Genomic DNA, 10,187 nt, shown 5'->3' with positions numbered 1-10,187 from the left:
TAAATTCTGGGAGTTGATACACCCCATGGTTACTGTTGCCATAGCAACTGCCTCCCTGTAACTGTGTGTACCAGCAGATCACCACAGATAAGTCCACTGAGGTGCATGATGGGGAGCCAGCCCAGCAGGCCCCCAGAGCTCTGAAATATGCCCAGCATTCACCCAAGGCTTCTCAAACAGCCCCGAGAATTCTGAAACGGAGCCCAGCGTTCCGGAACAAGCCTGGGATTCCGAAATCTGTCCTCAGATTCCAGAATATTTTCCCCAGGGTCTAGAACACACTCTAGAAATCCCAGGAATACCCTCCATTTCTGGAGATCTGGGCACAGTCTCCGGGTAGCACCCCCAGACTCTAAAGCATGCCCCGAACTAGAACCCGTCCTTAAATGAGTTGATTCTTCCCAGGAACTGGTTTTCTGTTTAACTGGGAGGATTGTGCTGGAAAAGGGGGTCAGGGGAACCATCACAGACGTGCCCATCACCTGCCAGCCCTCCATCAAGGTGGCTCCCCGGGCCTGGCACTCCCAGTGCCCTCCACGGTGCACCTCGTACTCTGCAGCGAGGATGAGTCAGCACTGAGTCATCCCACTCTCTGCCAAGGCCCCGTGGTGACCATCAGCACCTTAATCCTGGGCCTGCGGGGAGGGCCACCCCAAACTCGCAGCCTGGGGTAGGGAGCAGCTGAACTGGGAAGCCTGGCCCTCCTGACCTGGGGTGGGGCAGGGGCAGCCCAGCCCTCCGCCACCCTTCCTGCCAACGCCGCCATCCAGACGGTGCCTGGAGAGAGAGCCGTGCCCATGAGCCGGCGGGAAACTTCGGCATTGTGTTAAGTCTCTCCCCTCTTCCTTCCCCACCACACACATGCACTGCCAAATAGGCTCTATCCTCAGTCCCCTCTCCCTCCTGAATCCAGTCCCTCACTCAGCCCACTGCCTGGTCTGGGCCTCCCCACCTCTGAGCTTCCTCCCCAGTCCCTGCTCCATTTCTGCCCTCTCCATTTTATCACCCACATGAAGGCCCTGGCGACTCTGCTGTCCTGCTCTGAGCTTCAGTGCCAACTCCTGTGCCACGTCACAGGTCAGGACAACCGCCTCACCTTAGCAACCAAGGCCTCTGACAGCCGGCGTGTCCACCACTTCCTGTTAACCTCCCCTGACCGCTGCCAACCCGGTGGGCTCATGGTTGTCTGGAAAAGGCCCGCTCCCCCTCCAGGGACTCTGCTTCTCTTCTCTTCTCTTCTTCCTCCTCGAAGGCTCTTGGCAACATCTCTCAATCTCTAAACCAGCGTAGGGGCCCTCCTCGGGAATGGCTGGAACCCTTCCTTCCTGGCTGTTTCAGAGTCGGCCGTGGATTGTCAGAACTGCCAGAAGCCTTTGACATCATCAAGTCCAAAAGGTTTTCTAACAGGGCTTTGTGGCACCCCGTGGGGAGGGGGTGGGGCGTGGAGAGGGGCCTCAAAGACCATGGGAAGGAGGTCAGGAGGGCGGGCAGCCCGTGGGGCACACAGCACTCCATAACAGTTTCAACCGAGAGCAAACTCACCTCCATCTGCATTAGTCGGGCATGAATGTATTCCTTCATCCGGTCATCAGATGTTTATTGAGGACCGTCCCTGTGTTCACCGCTATGAATAGAGAAAAAACTATCCTCATGAAACTTACAAGCTAGTGGGGAAAACAGATCATAACATGCCAACAAAGACACAGGAAACATCAAGGAGTACTAAGTGCTGAGGACTCAGTAGAGCAGGGCTGGGGTACAGAGGACTTGGGGCGCAGGACACCATTAGACAGGCTCAGAGGAGGCTGTCCGAGGAAGGACCATCCCTGCTAACTCCTGAATGACAGAGAAGGGCCAGCATGCACAGGTCATTCTAGGGAAAGGATATTCACACAAGAGGAAAGGCCAGTGCAAAGGTCCTGAGGCAGAAACAAGCCTGCCATCTTCACACACACACACACACGCACGCACGCACGCACACACACACGCACACACGCACACACACGCACGCACACGCACGCGCATGTCAGGGGAGTGGTGACCAAGGGCCAGGGCCATTCAAGGTGAGACTCCCACAGCCTATTCCACTTTGGGAAATTGGTTCCACCGCTTTAAAGAATTTATGAGCCACTGACCTAGTCTACTCCTGCTGCTTCACAGAAGAAAAACTAAGACCCCGCATGTCCAGGGATTGCCTGAGGTCCAGCCAAGAGCTGGCTGCAGAGCTGAGACCAGCACTCAGGTCTCAGGACACTGCCCCAGGCACCATCTGTCACCCCTCATGACCAGTACAGGCCTCGGGGCCTCGGCTTATCCCAGCCACCGGCTGACCTGGCTCCCGGCCCCCACCCCACCCCGCCTTTGCCTTGCCTTCGCACAGGTGAGAAGGCGAATGAGGTAATGTCTCCAGGCCAGCCAAGCTCCAGGGAGCAAGCAGCCAGCCAAAGGGAGGCTTTATTGGATTTGTTCCATTCGCATCCAGTGGCCAAGGGCCTCCTGGCACAGAGAGTATCACAGAGGGGAAAAGGAAAAGCAGACGATGAAATTAAAAGGCATTTCATTTCCAGAACCGAGGCTGACACACACGATTCAAGAACGTGTCTCTCCCTGGTTGCTTCCCCCTCCCTCCTACTCTGTCCTCAGCCTGTCTGTGGTGCAGCCATACTGGCCAGGGTCGCAGCTCACAGGGCAACACTGGCTCCCTGGCAGCCATCCTGGGGCACCTGGCCCAGAAATCAAGGATTTGGAAGGGCTCTGGAAAAGGGAGGACGCCCGGGAGATGTCCGAGAGGTTACTGAGTCCGCCCACTGTCCGAGGGCAAGGTCTGAACCGGGTTACCTCGACGGCAGATGAGCCAGCCCACCCCTCCTGGCACATGCAGGCGCCGAGTAAATAAAGGAGCTTGGAGCCCCAGTTTCCGCATGACCTCCACGTGGGGGGTAAGGGGCCTGGAATCCACATCTATTTACTCCCCACTCCCCACCAGACTCACTCCAGTTTGGCCAGAGCCTCTGATCAGAGCGAACTGCTTGTGTGTAAATACAGTGCATTGCGTAATGTTTTCACTGCTCCCCCTGCAGAGCAGCACCTGATTTCTACTTGTTCCTTCTGCTCCGTCAAGGCCACTAAGATATTTGTATGTAAACAGATGCTGTTTCCCCACCACAAGATCAATGTGGGTGAGTGTGTGTGTGTGTGTGTGTGTGTGTGTGTGTGTGTGTGTGTGAAGGAGAGAGCACTTTTGTTAAATGCATGTCCCCAAGGCCAAGGCTGTCTCTCTATTGTCTGTGACGCCCTTGAGAAAGGCGTGCTCTGTGGGAATTGACCCTGAGGAAACCAGACCATTTGTAGATTCTTTTAGAGGAGACCCTGTCACTGCTGGCTCTTTTTAGTGTTGTTGGTTTTTTTTTGGCAAACATCTAGTGAGCCTTTCGTGTGTTCAAGGCAATGTGTTGCATGTATTTTGTTCACAAGAACAAACAAAACAGGCCCACCTCCCTTCCTCTCGGAGCTTCTATGTCAGGGCTGAGGGATCGGAGGGTTAAGGGAATCCCGCACCTGTCAAATGTCCCAGTTCAAGGCGTGCTGGTAGGTGATCGTGTCAGCCTGTGGGAGGCGTCCGAGGGTGTGTCATGGATTCTGTCTCGGGACCTTCTCAGCAAGGACCGGACGATGGAGGAATCCTGGATTCAAGAAGCCCCGGGCCTTCGTGCCCAGATGTGCACAGAACACGGACCCCTTGCCGGGCACTGGAGAAACGGCTGTGAACAAGACAGACCAAAATCTCTCCCATGGGCAGGGAAAGAGCATAAGTAGAAAAATTGATGAAACCCAAATGAAGACTGGAGACAGATTCTACCATCCAAAGAGGAGGTGGCAAACGACCTGGGTGGCTCTGGTTTTCCCGGAAAGTCTGGATCTCTGGTAGACCTCCGAGCCATACCCCAACCCCCAAATGGGGTGCCCCAGGTCACCCTCTCCCTTCCTGTCCCTGAAAAACAGCTGCAGCTGGCAGAAACGAGCTGTGCAAGCCCTTTCCTGTTGACACATCCACCCACCACCACCTGTCATCACTCAGTCATTTGACAAACTCTTCCTCCGTGTGGTGAAGGGAGTGTGACACGGTTCAGAAGGGGTCAGATCTCAGCCGCGCCACCTCCAACGGTGTGGCCGAGGCTGGGCCCCTTCACCTCTCGGAACCTGTTTCTTCATCCAAAAATGGGCACAATAGTAGAACGTCCTTCAGGGTTGGGTGTAAGTGCTTATTAAAAGATAGCTATCATAATCTTATTTATTTGTTTGTTTATATCAAGCATTTTGCTAGACACAAAAGGGCTACACAGTTGAATAGACCAACCCTGGCCTCTTGGAGGGAAGCTTAGGCGTTTAACAATGAATTGTAGTAACGGAGATATACTATTGGGAACATCTATCAGGCCACAGAGTCCCCACTCCAGGCCCCCAGCCCCACATCTCAAGACTTCAAGGGAGGCATTGTAGGGTCCCTTCCTCCCAAGTTTAAGGACCCTGACTTTAGTTGGAGGTGGTGACCTGCCAAAGAAGACTGGCATTTGAAATCCACATGCCTTGGCTAGAGAAAAACTGGTTTTCGTTCTTTAAAAACACAACAAGAGCCGAAACCGGTTTGGCTCAGTAGATAGAGCGTCGGCCTGCGGACTGAAGGGGTCCCAGGTTTGATTCCGGTCAAGGGCATGTACCTGGGTTGCAGGCACAACCCCAGTGGGAGATGTGCAGGAGGCAGCTGATCGATGTTTCTCTCTCATCGATGTTTCTAACTCTCTATCTCTCTCCCTTCCTCTCTGTGACAAATCAATAAAATATATTTTTTAAAAAAAAATAAAAACACAAGAATACCGTCTTCCCCAAATCCTCAAGGCAGGCTCCCAGGTCAGCCCCCCTCCTCTCCCTTACATCCCTGGTCCTATGGACATGGCTCCTGCCCCGATGCCTGTGCCCTGTCGCCAGCCCCAGGGGAGGCCTCGGGTGCCCCGCGATGATACGTACTGTTTGGCCAGCGCACAAGGACAGGATGGGTCAGGGCCAGGCTGTTTGGAGGCAAACATTAAGTGTAGACAGGCCAATCTCTGAGTGGCAGCAGGCCCAGCTGGTGGCCCAGGAACTCAGCCAGCTGCCCGGGCACAGGAGGAAGTCAGGTGGAGGCACCTGCCATTGAGGGAGGGCACAGCCAGTGGGCTGGAGTGGGGGCACTGGCTCATGGAGCAGAGATTTTTCTTGCAAGCACTGCTCCATGCCAGGCACTGTGCATTCATTAACTCACTCGTGGAAATGGGGGCTGTTTTTCAACCCATTTTGGATGAAGTTGAGGGACTTCCCCAGGTCACACGGCTAGTGAGTGGCAGAGCTGGACTTCCAGTTCAGGCCACCACTTGGACCACGCCCTAGTCTGCATCCTTCATTCCATTTAGTCCTCCTTTAGTGCTCCAGCGGCAGGCCTTGCCCTGGGCTCCTGGGACACCGAGCTGAACAAGACCCAGTGCTGTCCCAGAAGAGCTCGCCGTTGAAGGTGAACAGAGAACCGATAAGCATTCTGGTGCTCACACTGATGAGGATGTGCACAGCTCAGACAGCAGGCAAGGAGCGGCTGACTCTGCCCTAGGCAGTCCTGGGGGGCTTCCTTGAGGTGGCATCACTGGAGTAGAACCTTGAAGGACGCTCTTAAGAGACTGTCCATGAAGCAGGGACAACCTCATGAACATGCACACCTGAGGCCAGGCTCTGTTCTAACTTCTTACTCCCAGACAAGGAATGTGGTCTCAGTCTGACCTTGGGGAGAGCCAGGGCTTTGGAGGCAGGCAGGCTGGGGCTAAATCCTCCCTCTGCCACTTGCTAGCGGTAGAATATTAATATTCACAATGACAGTAATAATGCATGGATGGATAGACGGGTGAATGAATAAATGGAGGGCTATAGACCCAGAGCTCTTTAGATCCTCTGCCCAGAACACAGCCAGTCCCAGAGCCAGGGCTAGGGCCGAGCAGGCATTCACTCACTCACTCACTCACTCACTCACTCATGAGGCAGGTATTTGTTGAGCCGGGCCTTGTTTTAGGTGCTGGGAATGCAGAGGTGAACAAAAGAAGCCAGAGTCCCTGCCGTCAACCCATCCATTCTAGAGAGCAGAGATAAGCTGCTATCACTCAAGGAAATGTACATGTATCCAGTCTTGAGAGTTGCTCTAGAGAAAGATCGAGTGGGATGAGGAAGATGGAGGGGGCCCAGGGAGGAAGAGAGATGTACTTTTAAACGGAAGAGTCAGGGAGGCTCACAGGCAACCCGGAGGAGGGGCGGGAGGAGCCTGCAGGCACCTGGAGGGAGAGGCGAAGGGAGCAGGCAGCAGGGAGCTGGCCGGGGCTGTGAGATGGCCGGGCTGCCAGTGGCCGGAAGGGTGCTTGGGCTTCATCACGCAGGTCTTGTTGGCCTGTTAGGATCTGGGCTCTTGATCAGAGTGAAGTGGGAGCCACAGGAGAGCTGTGGGGAGAGGGGTTTGGGATAGGACAGATGTGACAGCTGCCGTGCTGTGGGCCGACTGCAGGGAACACAGGGACAAAGAGGGCGGCCAGACAGGCTCTCGCAGCGTCCAGGCGAGACAGCGTAGTGGGTGTAGCAATCCGGGTGGTGAATTCTGGATCTATGTTGAAGTTAGAGCTCACAGACGTGCTGAGATTGGATGTGGGTACAGGAGAGAGAGAGGAGCTAAGATGGCCCCAGAGTTTTGACCTCAGCAGCTGGAAGCATGGTGTCTCCATGGACGGGGATGGGCAAGGCAGTGAGAAGATGTCCCTGTGGAGATGGCAGGCTGACTGCACAGTACCCCCCTCCCATGCTCCCCACACCACAGGGATGCTAACACAAGAGTAAAGGGTTTCTTTCAGTGTCTGAGGGTATGAGTCCAGAAGGATGGGGAGAGTGGGAGAAGAAACCACAACATTTCAGAATGAAGGAAAATGAATCAGGAACAATAAGCCCCCAAAAAACTCAGGAATTTGTCACATCAGGTACCTCTGGAAGTTGGGGTAAAGGGCAGTTCCAATAAAGGGGATTCTTCGAGCTGCTTAAGGAGCTCTTCCCACCCCAGATCTCAGACACCTCTAGACTAGGGAGCGCCGGGCAGGGAGATGGCAGGGAGCAGGCGATGTCGAGGCCCCAACCATCTCCCTCCCATCGCTCAGGCCTCTGAGCCAGGCTCTGCCCCTCCAGGCAGACGGCTGGAAGAGCTTTCTCTGAGAACCAGGAGGGATCGAGGGAAGAGACCTAGAGAGACCCTGGAGATACCAGCCCTGGGGTTTTCCAACGAACCGAACAGCGCTGCCAGGTCTCCTTGCGAAGAAGCACCGCCTCCCGACCCGCCCTGTGCTCAGACTCCCAGTCAGCTCCCACTTTCCTATTTGTAAATGTGCAGATAACTGAGCTCACCAGCCACCAGAGGAATGCCTCTGACCTGAAAGAGAACAATGCAACAAACAGGAAACGCCAACGTGGAGCTAACAGAATAGCAAGGAATAGAGAAACCTGCCAATATCCTCAGATATTGGCATGCACCTAAGACATGCACAGGTGACATTCAAATAAGACTCTCGTTTTCCAGACACACAGCACAAAATAGAAAGGCTTTTAAAATTCAAAATGCAATGGCAAAATTAACCAGGAAAAATTGGAACATAAGGTTTAGCTTTTCCAGAGTGACAGATAAAGAAAATCAGAGATGCCCTAGCCGGTTTGGCTCAGTGGATAGAGCATAGGCCTGTGGACCAAAGGGTCCCGGGTTCAATTCCAGTCAAGGGCACCTACCTTGGTTGCAGGCTCCTCCCTGGCCCAGACTCTGGACACGGCCCTGGACACGGCTCATGCAGGAGGCAAGCAATCAATGTGTTTCTCTCACATCGATGTTTCGCTCTGTCTTGCCTGTCTTTTCCACTCTCCCTTAAAAAATCAATGGGAAAATATCCTCACTAAAGATTAACAAAAAAGGAAGGAAGGGAGGGAGGAAGGAAGGAAGGAAGGAAAGAAGGAAGGAAGGAAGGAAGGAAGGAAGGAAGGAAGGAAGGAAGAAAATTGGAGAGAAAAGAAACTGTTTTTTTTATATAGGATTTTTCCAGGAGTTCCTTTTTCAAATAATAAGAACGCTAGAAAGAGCATTAAAAATGTAGGTGGTGGGGTCATCAATAAAAATAATTCAAAAGCGCTTCACAGACCCCAAAAATCGCTGTTAGGTTTGAAGGACTCGCGGAGGGCACCGCGCGGTACATAATAATAGACGAACATCAGGCACATCATCGTGAAATGTCACCAGGCTGGGAGCTGAGAGAAGACGCTCTCCGCTTCCAGACTGAAAAAACAAGGAAAGAGAATAGCTTCCTTCTCCCTGGAAGCCAGAGGCAAGAGAGCAAAGCCTCCCGGTGTTCTGCAGGGAAATGGTTCCCAGCCTGGCATTCTGTACTTAGGCTGACAGCTGACCAAGGGCGAGCAGAATGAAGACATGTTCAGGTGTGCAAAGTCTCATCAATGGACACCCCAAGGGTCTTTTCTCAGGAACCACTGAGGGATGTGCTCCACCAAAACAAAGGGATAGCCAGGAAAGGGAGCCAGGATGCAGGAAGCTGAAGGCCCAGCACAACAGAGCGCCCCGGAGTCCTCCCGCTGGTGGTGGAGGAGTCCAGGGTGACACTGGGCACCAGGGTAGCAACAACCGATCTCCAACGTATCCCGAGGACCCACTGTATTGGAATTTCTCATCTTGCCCAGCTTACTGCTACAGAGGCTACGTTCTGGGCAGTGGGAAGTGCAGCTTAGCGATGGGAACTCCTTTCTTCCCGGCCCCACCAGTGGGATGGAGGCCCCGCCTTGTATGTGGTTGTGCTGAGAAATACTGGGCCCTAGTCACCATCACCCTGGCTCTCTCATCAACAGAGCTGCCATGCCAGGAGGGCAAGCTGAGAGAACCTGAGGCTGCCCCCACTCCCGAGTGCCCAGCGCCTACAGTAGGGCTATCGCTCAGGGCAGCGTGCCATTGCCCCCACTCCCAGCTCCAGAGCTCTGGCTGCCATCTTGCCCGAGGGGAGAGACAGACCACAGAAGAGAGAGTTCCCAAACAGAGTCTCAAAAGAACTGAATTCATTCGCAACACAATTTGGGGAAGTTAGAGATTGGGAGTGCTCTCAGAAGCAACAGGGGTTTTGGAGGAAAGTTATGTAGAGGAGACTGGTGGATTCCTGAGACAAAAGGTAAACCATAAATGGACCCGTTTATCAGAGAGAACCAGGGAAGGAGGCAGGTAAGAGGAGCCCTCTCGGGGTCGGAGCAAACCTCAATCAGTGATCTCAAAAACTATGTCCACCACGGAGGCCAGCATTGCCACCATATGTTATTTCAGAAGCTCAATTTCCAACAAGAGAAAATATATAAGACATGCATAGAAACAAGAAATTTTGGCCCACACACAAGAAAAATAGCAAGCAACAGAACCGCCCGTGAGAGGCACCAGATGTCAGCTTTAACAAAGAATTCTAAGTAGCTATTATAAATATTTTCAAATAACTCCAAAAAGCCATGCTGGTCAGTGGGAATGTAAAACGGGGCAGCCTCTGTGGAGAACATTCTTGCAGATCCTCAAAAGTTGAAGCATAAAGCTACCCCGTGGCCCAGCAATTCCACTCCCAGGTATAGTGCACCCAAGAGAAATGAAAACATACGGCCATGTACAAACGTCACCATGAATGTTCAGAGCAGCATGATTCACAATAGCCCAAAGGTGAAAACAAGCCACATGTCCGTCACTGGTGAATGGATGGACAAAATGTGGCATATTTGTCCAACGGAATATTATTCAGCCATAAAAAAGCAACGAAGGATTGACATAGGCTACAACAGAGATGAGCCTTGAACACATATGCGCAGTGAAAGGAGCCAGTCACAAAAGAGCACGTACTACATGACCCATTTATAGAAAATGTACGAAATGGGCAAATATGTAGAAACAGGAAGTCTCTATGTGGTTGCCCAGGGCTGGGGCAATGGGGGGCCTGGGATAGCTAAAGGATACAGGATGTTTTATGAGGTGATGAAAATGCTCTAAAATTGATTGTGGTGATAGTCACACAACTACGTGGTATACCAACAACCACTAATCGTACACTTTAAATGGTGAG

At 53.0% G+C, this 10,187-nt stretch overlaps 1 long non-coding RNA gene across 1 annotated transcript; it reads right to left on the bottom strand.

The window, feature by feature from the left end:
• Nucleotides 1-1,542: 1,542 nt before the first annotated feature.
• Nucleotides 1,543-7,955, bottom strand: LOC308515974. The gene is made up of 3 exons (XR_013995682.1): nt 7,831-7,955; nt 3,559-3,761; nt 1,543-1,624 (listed from the first exon to the last, which is right to left on the bottom strand). It is a non-coding gene; the product is annotated as an uncharacterized lncRNA (long non-coding RNA).
• Nucleotides 7,956-10,187: the final 2,232 nt, after the last annotated feature.

The sequence above is a fragment of the Myotis nattereri genome, assembly GCF_964212035.1.
Source record: "Myotis nattereri genome assembly, chromosome: 3".
Lineage (NCBI taxonomy): Eukaryota > Metazoa > Chordata > Mammalia > Chiroptera > Vespertilionidae > Myotis > Myotis nattereri.
Note: the sequence above shows the minus strand (reverse complement) of the source record. Positions and strands in the feature narration are given on the sequence as shown.